We start from the raw sequence: 19,457 nt of genomic DNA on the forward strand, positions 1-19,457 counted from the left end.
TTTTTGTTACTTTTACAGCAAAAATAATTTTGAAAGAACACAACCAACTAAATGTACAGTTCTCATAATTTTGACTGAATGCATCTAATTTAATTTACAGCCTTCACTACTAAAACTTACAAATACAAGATTCTATTACCATGCTACCACTTTCTGTCTATATCCTTTTCTTGTAATTTTATTTTTTAACATGAGCAACAATCCTGTTGTCCCAACACAAAAGGCTATAACTCTTTATTCAAAGAAAAAGCATGAATAAAAGAAACTTCTATGTTCAAAGTTTATGCCTTCAGGGAGCAGGGGAAGCCTCTAATTGGGCTGTGAGTGACTAACATAAAAACTTTGTATTAAGAGCAAAATAAATCTTCTGCTGGCAATTATTAGGAAAATAACTTATGTGAAAAAGAAGGTGTATAAAGTCAGTTTTGCTTCATTGGTATCATAATACATGATAAAAACAAACAAACAAAAAAAAACAAAAAACAAAAAACAAAAGTGCCAAATAGCGTTCACTTGGGTAGCAAGCACCCCAGTCACAGACTTAAATGTTATGTTATTATACATCTGGATCTCTTGTTAGCAAGTTATTAGAAAAAGGGGGAAAAAAATAGGAAGAGCAGGTTGGAAGAAAGAATCTTTTTGCCAGTATCATTGTAGTGCATTGTTGTAGCAAGAGAGAAATCAGCATGTTAATGCTTCAAATAAATCCTTTGAACATGCAAAACTTGAAAGGCCAAGTGAGGGAACAAACAAACTTAACAGTCCAATTCCAGTTTGGCTGACAACTACTTAAAGAAACACGATTTTTAATAAATAGCAGTTGTTGGCCAAAACACTATTGCATCACAAGAATTGTGCGCTAAAATGTTAGCATTCAAGTGAGAGACCCAGGGTGAGGTGGGGGAGGACAGTAAACATTAAATTTATGATTTTTCCTTCGTCTGATCTTTGCTATGAGAATTTTCAGTGAATTTCTCTTTTACATGGTACACAAAGTCAAGGAGAATTTATAAAACCCATTAATTAGGCCCCAACTCCAGTGGGAGTGTCTCATCAGAGTAGGATTTTTAAATACCTTATAGTGGTTGTAAGTTTTATCTACACTAGGCAGTTTCAGTTTGTCTTTCTTTGTTTCTCTTTTCTTTGGAATTTTCATTTGCCAAATTTTATTAGGGTTTAATGGTGATTTCCTTTTGACTGACGCCTTACAAGTCAAGTCGTTTTACATTCTCGAATTTGAAGTCCTAAATGTTCAAAGTGAGAAAGCTACTTGCAGACCAGAATCACAGCATCACAGTGATAAGTTTGATAAAATCCTTTTTGTCATATAGGGTATTTTCTTTCATTTGTTACCAAATTCTTTGTATCTTAAATATCCCAATATCATTTGTTTTCTGCCTGCTCCAGTCCTTCAGGGAAAGGCATCTCATTTATGAACTATTTAGCTAATGCTCTGATCAGCATGGGAAATCTTAATTTTTTACTAAGCCCTAGTAAATCAGTTTCTGTCCTTTAGCTTCAATGCCTCACTGTAAATTATCATCACTCTGGGGTAATTCACTGGATGCTGTCACTCTTTCTCCTATTTGGTTTAAGCCGTGTGTGTGTGTGTGTGTGTGCGCGCGCATGTGTGTGTGCGCGCACGTGTGTGTGTGTATGTGTGTGTGTTGGGGGACCATGTTGAGATGGTAAGTTGTGAGCAGTGGTATAAGAACCTGAGATGTTCTAAAGCAAGTCAACAATGGCTGAAAGTCTCCTTAAGCTTGAGAGGCAATACTGGTGAATTCTAATGACCAGAGTCATGCTGTATTCCAAGACCTGTAAACCCAGTGCTGTCCTCTGTAATCAGCTAACAATTAGGTATACAGCATTATATTGCTATCATTGCCTGATTTGTAGGCACACACATAATGCTAGCAATGAAGTCTTTACTCTTTGAGGACAGAGAACATCTCTCTTTTTTTTTTCTTTTTGAGGCTTATACCCTTATTACATGGCATGGCATAAAGTAGTTACTGATATTTAAAAAAATAAATTTATGAATGAATGAATGAATGAATGATGGCAACTCAAAGCTAGAAAATAGGGAGAGGAATACATTAACATTTCTCATACAAATGTATTTTATATGAAACTGTTACACCAGTTCTGTATGCCACAAAGAGAATCAATAATTCATTTCAAAAGGAAGATGCAAAGATGCATTATAAAGCAATTTTTTTTCCTTAGTTTTCCTTTTTAGAATCTATGTCATTTAATCTTCCTAATATTATTCATGAATAAAAATATTTTAGTGAAAATATTGTCATATATTTTAAAGAATTTAAAATATTTTATACATTACTGTAATTTGGTTTGCATTTATAGATTCAGAAGAAAACAATTTGTTTTCTTCCATATTATAATAACTATCATTTTATTTCAGAACTTTAATTGGTGTTTCCCTTTTCTGAATAGGAATTATCATAAATGAAATGATTATGAAGTAAATTAAAATATAGTACTCTGAAAACAGAGATATTTTACAAAAGAAAACCAAATAATTAAATATAATGTAAAATAAATAAATAAAATAAAGCAAAATGAATTCTGATACTCTAAACCTACTATATAATAAAACAATGATGAATTTGTTTGCCAGCTCAGCTGTTTATACCTGTTAGAGGGTGGAAAAGAGCAAAATAATTAAATTAAAAGGAAAGAAAAATGATGTGATGAACACAAGAGTGTATGAAAGAATATACTTATCACCCTGCTAAAATATTCAATATTTTACCATATTCCCATAGAGGGCAATATTGTATAAAAGATGGCGAACCAAGAATCTGCCAATTCATCTCTGTTGATATGCTTTAAAGAAAACTGCTGTTACCATAAATTTGGAGCTGCACTTCCCCTCAAACTCTGACTAATTTATAAACTGATGCACACAAAAACATAGCACAGAGTCTTATCAAAGGCAAAGAAAATTAATTTAGTATCCTATTTACTGGTAGATTACTTGAGTGAATAGCCCCTAGTTTCACCTTTAATTTGATTTAATCACTGCATCTCAGATCTCAGATAGCAGATTGCATTCTATTATATAACTTATATATATAATACACACATGTACACATATATACAAAATACCATTTAGTTTATTTGAAATATTAATAAGGTAGTGTCTTCTTCAATGCCTGGAAAATGAAGATAAACTACAGGTAACAAATAAAGTGAGGCAAATTTTGTAAAATGAAAGTCTTATCAATGATTCAAATATAACTCTAAGGATATAACGATAGAATAGGGCTGGGCCATGGAGATGCAAAATTATACTTAGCTGTATCTCTCAAATTTATTTCTATTATAAAATCATCATGCACTCATCTACCTTTCTTATTTAAATATACTCCTTTACCTTCCCCTCTTGTGACTCAAAAATAGGTTGCTTCACTGTAAACCCCTTCCTCTCAAAGATGCTAAGTATATTAGGACTTGAAGCATTTGCTCCTAAATGACCTTCATAATAACTGCTAATTTGCATTTAGCATATACTGAAAGAAAAGACATTATGTATTCTGTAGTATCATTAAAACATACTATTATCTTAAACATTCGACTACCTACAGATTTTAATACACACAGTGATATGGGATACATGGAATTATGAAGCATACTATAACGTTCTACCTGTCTGCTATGGCACAGATGCAATTCTACCTTCAGAGAATTCTCCTCAGTTCCCTCGTTATGAGATGTTCTATACAAGATCATTATGACTATATCCTACAAAAGCTATTTTAAGGCTAATGTAAACAAATGAAAATTAATACAACTATAAGCCAGATTTAGTCATAAGAAATATAAATCTAGTCCTTTTATTTAGGACATCCAATTTGTACCTGAATATTAAAGCAAACTAGAGTAAACTGTTTAGTTCAAATTAAATTATGTGAATCTTTAAAATAACGTTAATTACTTGTCAAGTACAACTTCTCAAGTCTAAATAATTAATATTCTTCAATCTGCCAAAGTAACTATGGTAATCAAGCAATTCTTGCGTGTGTTTGCAATTAAGCAAGAGGTACATTTAGAACAATCTGGTTTCTTGAAATCCCTATCTCAAATTTCCAGATTACTTTGAAAGGAATTATTCCTCTAGCATAAAGCACTATTTGACCTGTCCTTCCATGACCACTGTTAAGATGACAAAGGGAAAAGGGCTATTTGTTGAACCTGATACTCTCAGTCACAGTCTCAGTCACAGCTGATAGCAGAGGTTTGTTCCAATGTGCTTGCTTTCATAATACATTCAATACTAACATTATGCTATCTTCAACTCATTTTAAAATCTTCAGAGTTTTCAAAAGATGTTCTCATAGATGATTTTGTGTGAGTGCCACAATGATCCTATTATTAGTTAGTGTGGTATTATATCTACATTGTATAGGTTAGAACAATGAGACACAAGTAGCAAATCTGGGATCCGCAACAGGACTCACTAACCTTTAGCCCTGTGGTATTTCCACTATACCAGTCATCTGAATGAATGTCCCTGGAGAACGCCCCTTTTCGTTACTCTGTAAGCAGAGTGGACTTTCAGGTGTCCATTCAAAACCCTGTGCTTTATAATGCACTTGGTAATATATAGATAAAACATGAGTCATGCTTTTAACCTTTCTATATGGCAAGTTACCAATAATTTGGTAGCATTTAAATTGTACTATCTGCTCCATGAATATGTTTTATACAAATGCTTATCTATACCAATATCTGTTCTAAAGAATAGTAGAGAAGGAAGGATTTAATTAGGCTTTAGAAATACTAGGCAGCAGAGGGAATCATAGTCACTGGCATATGCTAAGGGGAGAATTAAAATGAGGGAAAATTGTGAGATTTTGTTTTCTGTTTATTTTTATTTAAATTATACAATTTCTTTTCCTGGTTTGAAGAAAAGAGGTGAATCAGAGAATTTCTCAGACCGGTGGTAAGATATCGCAATCTAGATCACTAGTTGTCAAATTTTTGTGACCCACAACACAGAGACACTGAAACAAGAGCTTCAGAAAACAATTCTTACTTCTTACTTTGTGTGCAGTGCATTTGATTTTGCTTTTTGTTCCGTTCCATTCCATTCTATAAACATTTTGAAATGCTGACCTAAATCTACTAATGTAAATGCATATAAAGATCTATGAACTGAATTTTGAAAAATGAATCTAGGTTCATTATGTATTTATACAGTACTGAATATAAAAAAGATCAAGTCATTTCCATGGTATAATAATTGGAACTTTTCCCTAATTTTTCACTTAGCTATTTTAATCATCTAAGCAGAACACCATTATTATTTCACAAAGTGACTGTGACTGTCAATAGAGAATGCTATTCTTTGGGAATATACAGGCAAAGGGGCAGGCCAGGTTATCATACAAACATGGAATTAAATGGAGCTTTGAGGCATACAATAATAGCACTGGTCTCTCTTCATGTAGACAACACCAGAATAACTAATACGTTAATTCCTTTTAGGACTTTGTTTACAATTATAAATTTATAGATAAACACTTAAAAATTCCAAACTTCTAATTAAACAGGAAAAATGAGTTTTCATAAAACTATGCAGTGTAGCACTCAGTATTTTTTCATGATTACTGTGAAAAAAATCATAGAAATGTTATCACTACCTTAATGCAATCTCACTGCTGCCTTACAAGTCTGGAAGAATTTCAGGATGCTACTATTAAGCTCTTTAGTTGTGTACTATTTATAGAGTGAGAATTTCTGACCTAATTCAAAAATTTTACAAAGTTCTTTTCTTTTGTGAAATGTGTAGCTATAATTTGAGGAAAATAATAATTGCTTCAAAATACAGAAGAAAGAAGAAAAAAATGTAGCAGAATGCCTGATTGCCTGATTTGTCTAATTCTTCAGCCCTTTGTCATGTGACTTTGTAGTTCCCCTCAATAAGAAGGTTACCATATTTCTCCACCCCTTTTCTTTTGGTGGCGGTACACGACTGGCTCTGAAGGGGTCATGTACCACCACCAAAGGGGGAAGTGACATTATGCTAATTTCAGGTTTGTTCTCTTGTAATTCCGTCATCACTGTGAGAAGGACATGCCAGGACACACAGACCAACACTTTCTGGCTTAGGTGTTCCAGCCAAGAATAGCTTAGAGCAGAGCCCATAAATGACCTATATGTGCTTGAGCAAGCCTAGTCAATACCAGCAGAAGACAACCAGATCAGCTGAACTAAACAGACCTGCTGATCTATGAGCTGCAAGGAGAACAGAGACAGAAGCAAATTATATTAATGCAATGAACATAAAAATAAATGGAGCTTTGAGTTATATATGTGAATGTTAACCTTTTTATATCAATAATAGCAAACTATTAATTCATTTTGGTAGTGCAATTGTTTGGATTTATGGGTTTTCGGATAAAAACTTAGAAATGCAAGTCTTAAAAATTTTAAAGACAAAAATGTATATTTAAGACATAAATCTTGGATAACTTGTTACATAGTATTACTTAATTTACATAAAGTTGTTTTCTCTGTAGCTAAAGTTGTAAAACACCTTATTCTACCTAATACATGGCTATATGAATTGAAGCAAGAAAAAATAATGATCGTGTTTCCTTATCAGTAGAAATTGTTATATGATTTTAAAATTTTTCTATCTATAGTACATTTTTTAAAATACTCTTTAAAATGTGAGTAAATTTCAAGATTTTTTTTTACCCTGTTTAGGTCTGCTTATTTCTGTGGAGCAAAAATATTCTATGATTCTTAAACAATTTGCTATTTTATTGTAAGAGTAAATGTGGAGTTCAAAGCAGAAATGTCATTCACAACTCCACAGCAATGTTTGTTTGTTTCTTTTTTACTTCCAGGAAAGATATAAAATAAAAGTCACATCTTTGTAAAGTAAGTGAACTTTTGGTACTAAATTATGTAAATTTATGAAGGAAGACATTTTTGACTGACATTATTTATTAATGAATTATTGGAGTAACATCAATTTCACTGTAAAGCAGCAACTTTGAGCTAAGTAGATTTAACTATAATAAAATATATTAGCTAAAGACACTCAACATAAGTTTTTACATTGATGTTATTTAGTCTGCTTGAAACGAGGACAAATTAATATTTCATTGATTCACACTTACAGAATCATTTCACTTTGCCGAGACAAAAATATAAAACAAAAAAAAACCTCATAATTTGATTTCCAATTTCAAAAATATAGTTATTGGTTTGCTGTTTCCATTTTCTATTAAAATTAAGACATATTAATACTTCTGTATAGGAAATATAAAGATAAATGGCTAGTAGAGTTGACCGTCCATATCTGTGGATTCCTGACCCATGGATTCAACCAACCACAGATCCAAAATACTTTTTAAAAGAGACTGGTCATGTGGTTGTGCTGTGCTGAACATGTACTGACATTTTTCTTGTCATTATCATTGTTCCTTAAACAGTACAGTGTAACAATTATTTACGTATTGCTTACATTGTATGAGTTGTTATAAGTAATCTAGATGTAATTTAAAGTATACGGGAGGATGTACATATGTTATATGCAAATACTATGCCATTTTATATCAAGGACTTGAGCATTCTGTGTATTTTGGCATCCACAGGAGGTTTTGGAGCCAATATTCCATGGATACTAAAGGACAACTGTGTACATCAAATCACTTATCTTTTAAGTACTGAGAAATGAGAATAATAATTCCTCAAATAATACTAGCAAGTAGTAATACTGACCACAACAATAATAGTTTCACAACTAATGTTATCAAGTAACAGAAATGCCAAAAATAACAGCAAGTACTATTTTTCAAACCTTTATAGGGGTGAGGCAATGTGCTAAATGGTTTGAGTTTCCTTCATGATAATATATTTAAGACCAAGTTGGGACAGGTCTCGGGTGAACCTTATTAGAACGTGTAGATTATGTGTCTGTATGCATTTACAGTTTACGATTTGTCAAGAGTTAAGAATAACAGTAAGAGAAATGGAAGGGGAGGAGCAAAATGAGAATAGAGAAGAAATGAAACCACAGCCTTATGTTAATGATTATAGCAAACTTTGAGTTAGCCTGGTATCTTCTAAGCCGTTTTATTTTATTGAAATTAATGCCCTTGGCCGGGTGCGGTGGTTCACGCCTGTAATCCCAGCACTTTGGCAGGCTGAGGTGGGTGAATCACGATGTCAGCAGATGGAGACCATCCTGGCTAACAGGGTGAAACTCCGTCTCTACCAAAAATACAAAAAAATAGCCGGGCGTGGTGGCAGGCGCCTGTAGTCACAGCTACTCGGGAGGCTGAGGCAGGAGAATAGCTTGAAAACGGAAGGCGGGGCTTGCAGTGAGCTGATATGGCACCACTGCACTTCAGCCTGGGCGACAGAGCAAGATTCCATCTCAAAAAAAATAAAAATAAAAATAATAATACTCTTACTCCTCATTAAAAAACCTACCTCATAAGATACAAATGAAGATATTGAAGCACAGAAAGGTTAAGTAACACAATAGAAGCACAAAAGGTTTGCCCGAGGTAGTTGGCTGGCATATGAACTTGATTGGTCCAGCTTCTAAACCCACAATTTTAACCTCAGACCACACAAATGGGAAGATAAGCAGTACCCAATGTAGGTAAATATCAGTACTGTTTGGTTCTTTCACTCCCTACTTTTCAAAGCACTGTTAAATCATCTAATCCTTATATTTTAGAATGTCTGAATTATGAAACAGAGATCAGTGTCACAGTGGAAAGTAAAGTAAAACATTAAACTATTACTAAGATACCTTTAGAGGTAATTTGTTCAAAAGGAAGGAAAAGTTCTGCCAGATGATAATCAATAAATTGAACAAATCAATAGCAAATTGAAATAAATGACAGAATCAAATGTTAGGTTTTATCTGATCATAAAAGAAACCAGTACGTAAAGTTACTTATACAACCTGGTTTGACATGGGCAGTTGTAGCTAATTCCAGTTGTTCAGGATTAGCCTTTTCCTGAATTTTTTATTTTCTTTGAACTAAATATAGTTGTTAAAAGTTGCATATGCCAGGACTTTCACTTGCCTTTGCCATATTCTCTTCTTGTATTGTATTAGAAACACATGCAAAGCACAGAGTTCTTACTTTAACATGTAGTTAACTATGGAAGATTACCAATAATAACACATCTCTTTTTTTCTTTTTGTTAGATATTTTTCAGTCTGAACTCCCACCTCTCTTTCCAGCTCAGCATTCAGGACAGTTGTTGATGTAAGGAAAGTACTTGAATACTTGTAGTCAAGAACATACCTCGTGCTGAGAGGGGGGCCATGGCGGTACTGAAGGCTGCCAGATGCATGAAGCCACCAGAACGCATTAGTGGGATCAGTGGGAGGTAAAAGTTCTATTTTTGTGGATGTGAAATATGTGTGAGTAATAAAGAATAAGGAGCTGTACCATAGAGTTTAAACGGAGTTTATAGAAAGAAGTTCAAATATTTTTTCTTCTGTAGTTTGCAGTATAATTCAATGACATAATTAACTGCTATTTATGTAACTATTTGAAAGTACTTTTTATGTTGCAATAATACTTCTTAGAAGCAATCCGATTTTTAAAACTCCATGTTTAATTTAAAAAAAAAGCATTTTATTTCTCTTTTCAAAACATGTTGATAAAACCACTAAAGGCTATGTGATATTACTTCTTGTGAGGACAACCACTACAAGTCTGCTAAACAAGTTCTAGGAACTAGTAAAAATATTATAGCTAGTTTAACTAGAATGTGCCCTCAATGATTTATCATACAGAGCTCCAGAAGGGCACTTACATATCATTTTGTGAAGTATGAGTTTTCCATTAAATCATATGACTTCTTCTAAATTAACTTTCATTCTTTTCAATTCTAAGGTTTTTTTCTGTATGAAAAATGAAATGAGAAGTTAGTATTGGGCCTTTACAATAAAAGTAGCACAAGAAGATAAAAATAATTTGAAAATAGCACATTCTGAAATTTAAAATATAAATTTTAAATTTCATAAAAATTTAATAATGGTTTGAAAATTTTTTCTCTAGTTCTTGGAGTCAAAGAAAGGCTACTGGAAGTTAATCTGACCTTTAGCATCATTGTACGTGTTATTATAAACTCAACTAAAACTCACCATTAAAGACAAAAGAAATCAAACGAAATGTCCTAAAAGGAATGGTTTTGTAATTAAAAGTGCAAGTTTTGGTAAAGCAGATAATCACAAGAACAACATTTTCACTAAATAAGTTATCAAGTGGAATTGGAATGTATTGAAATTAGGTGTAGTGCATAAATAATTCATGATTGATTTCAAACATTCCAACATTTTTCTAATGCAAGATAAGGTGTGCTTTTAATAATTTTCAAATATTTGTATACATACACAGCTGGAGTTTTGAACTACAATGTTTTTGTAAGGAAGCTGATAGCTAATGCTGAATACATGTATATACATATATATATGTGTGTGTGTGTATGTGTGTTGAATATATATTTAGCCTAGCAGGATGTGCTTTCTTTGCCGTGATCCATCAGATTTTAGAGATATTTCATTTTTTGAAGAACTATTTTGTAAATCAACCTAAATGTCCTACAATGGTATTTATTTATTTTTCTTTCTTTAAAAGTGTGTATAAATTTAAAGATTGTAAGTAGAATTTTGTTATCTATATATGTTGCTTATTTTTGAAGTCTGTGCTTTTAGCATCACTATTACTCAAATAATTTACATTGTATCCACTAAGTAATTTCTCATCGTCCGTCTTTCTCCCACCCCCTAACCCTTCTGAGTCACCATTGTCTATCATTTCACATTCTATATTCATGTGTACACATTATGTAGCTCCCAGTTATAACTGAGAACATGAGATATTTTTCTTACCATTTCTGAGTTGTTTTCTTTAATGGTCTCCACTTCCATCCACATTGCTGCAAAAGGCATGATGTCATTCATTTTATGGTTAAGTGGTATTCTACTCTGTATTTATATCACATTTCTGTATCTAATCATCCTTTGAGGAACAAAGGTTTATTTCATATCTTTACTATTGTGAAGAGTGCTGCAATAAACATGAATGCATGTATCTTTTTGATATAGTAATTTATTTTCCTCTGGGTAGATACCAATTAGTGGGATTGCTAAATGACATGGTTGTTCTATTTTTAGTTCTTTGAGAAATTCCCATAATATTTTTCATAGAGGTTGTACTAATTTACATTTCCAACAAGAGTATATAAGCACTCCCTTTTCCCCACATCCTTGCCAAAATCTGTATTTTCTGTCATATCTTATCATAATAATAGTCATTCTGAGAAACTTATGCACAGCAAAATAAATAATCAACAGAATAAACAGAGAAACTGCAGAATGGGAAAAATATTTACAAACCATGCATCAAACAGGGATTTATATCCAGAATTTTCATGGAACCCAAACAACTCAACAACAGCAACAACAAAAACAACAAGCATTGAAAAGTGGGCAAAAGAGAGAAATAGAGATTTTTCAAAAGAAGATACACAAATGGTCAAGAAACATGTCAAAAAAAAGATGACCATCACTAATCACCAGAAAAACGCAAATCAAAATGACAAGATACTATCTTACTCTAATATTTGAGATGGAGTCTCACTTTGTTGCCAGGCTGGAGTGTAGTGGTGCGGGCTCTGCTCACTGCAACATCTGACTCCTTGATTCAAGTGATTCTCCTGCCTCAGCCTTATAAACAGCTGGGATTACAGGCATGCACCATTTACGTCTTTTCTAATGCATTAAAAAAACTTGAAACAATCATTTGACGAATGGAGTGCTAAAAATTTTTCATTTTCAAGGTTTACTGACTTGTCATTGTTAACAACAAAATTTGCAAACAGAAGAAGCTTTGAAATTAAGTCGTATAAAGGCAAAGTAAGTACTGAGTAAATCAAATTATATGATTTCAAGATATGTAGACAATTTAGTTTTTTAATTATGTAATTGCATTTTGGAATACCTTGAATTGTAGGAAGAAATTCAGGGTATTTTTTATTTCATTGTATGCCTTTATATTCCGTATTGGAATTTTGTAACCCATCATTTTAAATTATATATTATTTTAGTTTTCAAAAAATGTTTATGGATACATAATGGTTGTACATATTTATGGGAAACAGGATATTTTGATACAAGCATACAATGTGTAATAATTAAGCTAGGGTATATTGTTGATGCATAGGAAATGACTCTTCGTGAATGCTCTTAGTGAAAATTTGGGAGTTTTTTTATATTTAAGGGGGATATTTATTGTTTTCCCAAATATAGATATTTATGCACTCTGGCCTTATCTGCCATCACTCTCGTAACAGAATTGTTTTTCATTAGAATTAACCTATCTCCATGTTCACATACCATACTTAGTCAATTAAACTTGAGATTAGACCTTATTCCAACCTTGTTGGTATAAGTAATAGAATTGGGAATATTAATATGTCGTGATAAAGTAGAATCCCAATCTAGTGATTCAGAAGACTTGAATTCCCAGTTCTGAATCTGCAAACAACTAGACCTTGGATCTTAACAACTTTGAACATGTTTCCTGAGGAAATAAAACATTTAACATGCAGTTTACTGTCCACAATAAAGCAATATTACTCTACTACTCCAGGAAACTTCTGCCCAGCAAGCTGAAAATTGCAAATGACTTTACTATCTATTCAGGGACTTCTCAAAGATCCATTTAATGAATAACAAATTTGTTATCTTGTCAACATGTAATTTCAATTAACTTCTTACACCATGATTCTTTAAAATGTTTGTCTCAAAGCCCTCACTCTGATGTTTCCAACACTCCTAAACTATTCCATCATAATCCCTACCCAGTGCCAGTAACGCCCTCTTCAATCCCCACATTGAAAGACTGCAAAAGTCTCATGAATATACAACCTTTGCCCTCTTATTTGAGAGAAGACTATGACTCTGTTAAAATTGTGTTCCTTCCGACCAGGTAAGCAAAAAACTGTAAGATAAATCACAGAAAGAACCAGGGAACAGAAAAAGAAGGAAGCAACAGGCTAGCAGAGATCGAATCCAGAGGGACTTGGTATGTTGTCAAAAGGTTAGATGGGAGTGTTTTTGGTTCCCCTCATCCCAGTGGCAGACTGCTGTTTCCAAACTATCAGAGAACTCCTCTGCCCTCACAAGCCCAAGCACTTGGTTGAGCAATGATTTGGGTACTTCTTGAGGGTATTATGCTACACTATCAACTTGCACAGGGCCACTCGCCCTTTCTCCAAACCTGAGCTATAGTAGCAAACTACTATACTGGGTACCTACCAATTGTGAGACTGTGCCCTGCTGTAACTGCAGCCTTTGTGTCTCCACATCACTGAATGCCCCCACAGACGTTCTCCAGCACCCATTCAGATTGTGGTAGTCACACAGAGCTGGCTGGACCCAGGGGGGTTGGGAGTTGCAAACGTTCCAATGGTCTAGCCCTCAGGGACTGCTGCTGCAAAGGGAAGGGAAAGTACAGAACATCAAGGGATAAAAGCATCCCTTGAGACAGAGGAAACACAAGCATGTATTTTGCAGTACCTGAGAACTCCTAGCTTGTGGGCTGAGAAGGACTGCACCTCTTCCACTAGAGATGCAGACATTGTGCTTTGCTCCAGGCATCCTACATACTTAGACACACACATGGAGAGAGAAACTTCTCTTTCTTGCTCACTGCTACAGACACAGCTGTGGGTACTCTGATAGGAGACTGGCATAGCTGTACAAGTGGATGGTCATTCTAGGACTATTGGGGTGGCAGTGTCCCCATTGGCAGTGTGTACAACAGGCCTGGGTTTGCATGAAATGCAGATCCTCTGCCTCCTCTACCCAGAGTGGTAGCATTGCTGCAGTAGACAGCAGGAAAGCCACAAATCTGTGTTTGGGGCTGAAGGAGAATGTTCCACTGAAGTGGACTCCTGCCTGCCCAGGTCATAGAGCTTGGCCAGCCCCCTCACCATCTGCAAAGCCCTCAGTGCATTTCATCATTACCTTTCCCACCACCCCCATCGGGGTTGGTGCATTTCTTCACCATTGAAGGATATAAGGGTGAGACTGGTGGACCAGCTCCACCCAGCTTTGTCTCCTACTCAGGGGCTGAGCTTGGATCTGAGGTCACTGGGCATTCCACAGACCAACCCATTGCCTGAGGCCACAGAGAGCATCCTTTGTTAAATAAAAAGAAGCATACACCCATTGGTCTCTGCCACAACCAACTTTTACCCATAAGCATCTGGCCTAGAGGTTGAACTACATACCTAGTGCAAAACTTGCCGACCCGAGTGTACAGCACAGGGAAATAAGATAACTTCCTGGGACCTCCACTATCCTAGCACCATAAGAGGCAGTGAACCTACTCACATGCCTAGTACATCACTACTATAACCAGCATTTGAGAAAGCTACCACAAAAATCTATAACTAAGTATCTCCTACAGAGTTTTTTGGCACTGAAAGCACTCAGAACTACAACCAAATGACCATTTACAACTTGCATTATATTCACCTCCTCAAGGGGAAAAGAAATTCCATCCAAATGAAAGTAAATTCAAGAAAAAAGAAAAGATATTTTATTCAGATGGGAAGAAACCAGAGAAAGAAACCTGGTAATATGAAAAAACAGTGTTACAACATCTCCAAAGGATCCTCCAGCAAGGATCCTAACCAAAATGAAATCTTTGACAATCCTGATAAAGGATTGAAATCATTGATTTTAAAGATGCTCAATGAGCTCCAACAGAAAGGTGAAAAACAACACCAATAAATCATAAGGATAACTTAGGATATGAATGAAAGAGTTTCTGAAGAGATAAATATTAATTTTAAAAATGCATAACTTCTGTTAATAAAATATTCATTGAGGGAGTTACAAAATATGGTTGAAGACTTTAACATTACACTAGTCCAAGAAGACGAAAGAATTTCAGACCTTAAAGGCAGGTCATTTTTATTAACCCAGTCAGCCAAAAATAAAGTAAAGGGGATTGTAAAAAATAAAGTTTTTGAGAAATATGGGATTATGTAAAATGTTTAATCCTATAAATTATAAGTATTTCTGAAGGACAATAGGAAAAAATAAAAGTATGTAAAATTTATTTGAGGAAATAATTAAATAAAACTTACCTAGTCGTGTTAGAGATTTAGACCTCTAGATATAGAAAGTCAAAGAACTTCAGGAAGCTACATTGCAAGATGAATTTCACCAACTCATATAGTCATTAGAGTATTGATATGGTTTGACTGTGTTGCCACACAAATCTCATCTTGAATTCCCATGTATTGTGGGAAGGACTCAGTGGGAGTATCCTGCTAAACTAAGCTTCATAAATGAAGGAGAAATAAGACAAGCAAACACTAAGGAAATGTATCACCTCCATACAAGACCGATGAGAAATGCTAAAAAATGTTGTAAACATGGAAACAAAGGGTCAATACTCACCATCATTAAAACATACAAAATTAGAAAACTCACAGTCTTATAAAACAATTACATAATTAAGACTGTAAAGCAACCAGGACAAAATTAACATTACAACAGGAGTAAAACATCAATATTAACATTGAATATAAATGCACTAAATGATCCACTTAAAATATATACATTGGCAAAATAGATTTAAAAAACAGAATCTAATTACATGCTAGTAAAGACAGTTATAGACTCAAGGTAAAGGGTTTGAAAAAGATATTTCATATAAATAAAAATTAAAAGTGAGAAACAGTAGCTGTAGTTTTATATGTTAAAACAAACTCTAATAAATAACAGTAAAAAAGACAAAGACAGTCATTGTATAATAATAAAGGTGTCAATTCAACTCCTGGAAATATACAACCTCTCAATATTGAACCAGGAAGAAATAGGAATTCTGAACTGATTACTAGTAAGTGGTAAGATTGAATCAGAAATTTTAAAATTCCATAACAAAAAAAGCACAGGACCAGATGGATTCACAGCTGAATTTTACCAGACATACAAAGAACTAGTACCAATCCGACTGAAACTGTTACAAAAAATCAAGGAAGACAGAATTCTCCCTAACTCATTCTACAATGTCAATATCACCCTGATACTAAAGTCAGGCAAGACTCAACACAAAAAGAAAACTACAGGATGATATCCCTAATGAACATAGATGCAAAATCCTCAAAAAAATACTAGCGAAACAAATTCAACAGCACGTCAAAAGATGATATATCACAATGAAGTGGATTTTACTCCAGTGATGCAGGGCTTTTTCAACATAGACAAATCAACAAATATGATTCACCACCTAAGTGGAATTAAATTCAAAAATCATATGATCATCTCAATAGATGCAAAAAATAGCCTGGTAAAATTCAGCATCTCAATATAATAAAAACTTTCAACGAACGAGGCAATGGAAGAACATATCTCAAAATAATAAAAGCCATATGCAACAAACCCACAGCCAAAAGTATACTGAATGGGGAAAAGTTGAAAGTATTCCCCCTAAAAACTCGAGCAAGACAAGTATGCCCACTTTCATGACTCCTATTCTACAAAGTACTAGATGACATAGCCGGAGGGATCAGGCAAGAAAAAATAAAAGGCACCCAAATTTGAAAAAAGAAATTAAAATTATCTCTATAATCTAAATATGATACTTCATGATCTGATTGATACCTTAAAAACCCTACAAATCCTTTTAAGATACTTCTAGATGACTTGATAAATGACTTTAGTGAAGTTCCAGGATGCAAAGCAACATGCAAATGTCACTAACATTTCTCAACATTAATAGTGATCAAACTGAGAACCACTCTAAGTTAAAATAGTTACAAAAAAAATATCCAGGAATACGTTTCACCAAGGAAGTGGAATATCTCTATAAGGATTACTACAAAACACAGATGAAAGTAATTGTAGGAGACACAAACAAATGTAAAACTATCCCATGCTCATGGAACTCAAAAATCAATATAATTACAATGGCCATACTGCCCAAATAAATCTAGAGCTTCAATACAATTTCTATCAAATTCCCAATGTGTTTTTTCATAGAATTAGAGAAAAACAATTCTAAAATTCATATGGAACCAAAAAGAGCCCAAATAGCCAGAGGAATCCTCAGCCAAAAGATGAAAGCTGGAGCCATCACATTGCCTGGCTTCAAAGTACCTCACAAAGCTATTGTAACCAAAACATCATGTTACTGGTATAAAAAGATGCATAAATCTATTATGGAATAGTAATATACTCTCTTCCAGGATAAAGATATTCTGGAACAGAAATCTATCTCTGTTCCAGAATAGAGAATCCAGAAATAAAGCCAGTTTCCTACAACCAACTCATCTTTGCAAAGTCAACAAAAACATACACTGGGGAAAAGATCCCTTATTCAATTAATGGTGCTGAGAAAATTGGATAGCCATATACAGAAGAATGAAATTGGACCTTTCTCTTTCACTATATACTGAAATTAACTCAAGATGGATTCAAGACTTACATATAAGACCTGAACCTGTAAATTCCTAGAAGTAAACCAAGAAAAAAATGTTTCTAGACATTGACCTAGAGAAACAACTGATGGCTAAGAACTCAAAAGGAAATTTTTTTAAAAAACCCAGAAATCATCAATGGGACTTAAACTAAAAAGCTTTGCACAGCAAATAAATAAATAAATAGTGCAAACGGATAACTTACAGAATGGGAGAAAATATTTGCAAACTATGCATCTAACTATGAAATAATATCCAAAATCTATAGACACTCAAGTAACTCAATAAGAAAAAGAATTGAATAAACTCATGTAAAAGTGGGCAAAAAGCCTGGCCAACATGATGAAACACTGTCTCTGCTAAAAATTAAAAAAAAAAAAAAAATAGCTGAGCATGGTGGCACACACCTTTGCTCCCAGATACTCAGGATGCTGAGGCAGGAGGATGGCTAGAACCTAGGAGACAGAGGTTGCAGTGAGCTGAGTTTGCAGCACTGCACTTCAGCCTGGGTGACAGAACAAGACCCTGTTTGAAAAAAAAGAAAAAAAAAAAAAAAGAAGAGAGAGAAAAAAAAAGGAACAGGATGAAGACATAAGCAGATAAGCAGATAACATTTTAAAATGCTCAATATCACTAATTATTACAGAAATAAAAATTAAAATCACAATGGAATGCCATTTTATATCATTCAGAATGGTTATTAAAATGTAAAAAAAAACCCAACTGATGTTGGTGAGAATGTTGAGAAAAAGGAATACTTATACATTGTTGGTGTGAATGTAAATTAATACAACCTCTATGAAGAATAGTATGGATATTTCTCAAAGAACTAAAAATAGAACTACCATTTGACTTAGCAATCCCACTATTGTGTATCTACCCAAAGCAAAAGAAATTGTCACATCAAAAAGACATTTGCCCTCATATGTTTATTGTAGCACTATGCACAATAGCAAAGTCATGGAATTAACCTAAATGTCCATAAATCAAGGATTGAATAAAGAAAATATTTATGCTATGGAATGTTACTCAGCCATGAGAATAATGACTCATGGTTTTTTTTGCAAAAACCTGGATTGAAGTAGAGCCCATTATCTTAAACGAAATAATTCAGAAGCAGAAAGTTCATTGCCACATGTTCTCATTTATACATAGGAACTAAATAATGTGTAAACATAGACATACAGAGTGGTATAATAGACATGAATGGGTCCAAATGTATGAGAGTAAGAATAGGTCAGTGATGAGAAATTACCTATTGAGTACACTGTTCACTGTTTAGGTAATGGAGATACTAAAACCATACTTTATCACTGTGCAATATGTGTAATAAAACTGCACTTGTACTGCCTAAAACTACACAAATAAAATTTTAAAAGATTAATAAAATAAAAAAAATAATTTTCTGGGGGCATATAGTGAAAACATTTCATTTTGAGTGAATTTAAAAGAGTTGAAGAGATATTTGAAACCGTGACGACAGATAAGTTTTTCTGGTGAAGAAAACAACAATGGAGTATTAAAATAATAGAAGACTTTATTATTTTAAGACTAGAATAATCACAACATACTTGTAGACTGATAGGAAAGATCCAATGAAAATGAGAAATCATGATAGAAAGGATAAATGGTGAACTAATGAAATAATGTCCTTGAGTAAGAGAGAAGGGAGGGATCTATTAATGAAATGATGACACAGTTTTTGATAGCAGCACAGACAGTTCTTCTAGAGTAGTAGAAAGGAAGGCAGTATATGTGGAGGCAGTAGATAGTACAGACGATGTGAGCTTGTGTATGATCTTTTTAATGTCTTCCATTTCCTGGGTGAAGCAAGAAACAAGGTTGAAAGGGAAGATGAGAATAAAATATTTAACATCTGAAGAGATGAAAAAATAAAAAAAATAAACATCTAGGAGAAAAGTATAGTAAATAACCCCAAAAATGTA

General features: G+C 33.7%; 1 protein-coding gene across 1 annotated transcript in view; it reads right to left on the minus strand.

The window, feature by feature from the left end:
* Positions 1–9,423, minus strand: part of LOC111547876 (bifunctional heparan sulfate N-deacetylase/N-sulfotransferase 4) — a 293,814-nt gene extending 284,391 nt beyond the window's left edge. Inside the window, exon 1 of the mRNA XM_026455011.1 lies at positions 9,309–9,423. The gene's annotated coding sequence lies outside the window, so the exon portion shown is untranslated. The remainder of the gene's footprint in view (positions 1–9,308) is intronic.
* Between the last annotated feature and the right edge of the window lie 10,034 nt (positions 9,424–19,457).

The sequence above is a fragment of the Piliocolobus tephrosceles genome, chromosome 3 (genome assembly GCF_002776525.5).
Source record: "Piliocolobus tephrosceles isolate RC106 chromosome 3, ASM277652v3, whole genome shotgun sequence".
NCBI lineage: Eukaryota > Metazoa > Chordata > Mammalia > Primates > Cercopithecidae > Piliocolobus > Piliocolobus tephrosceles.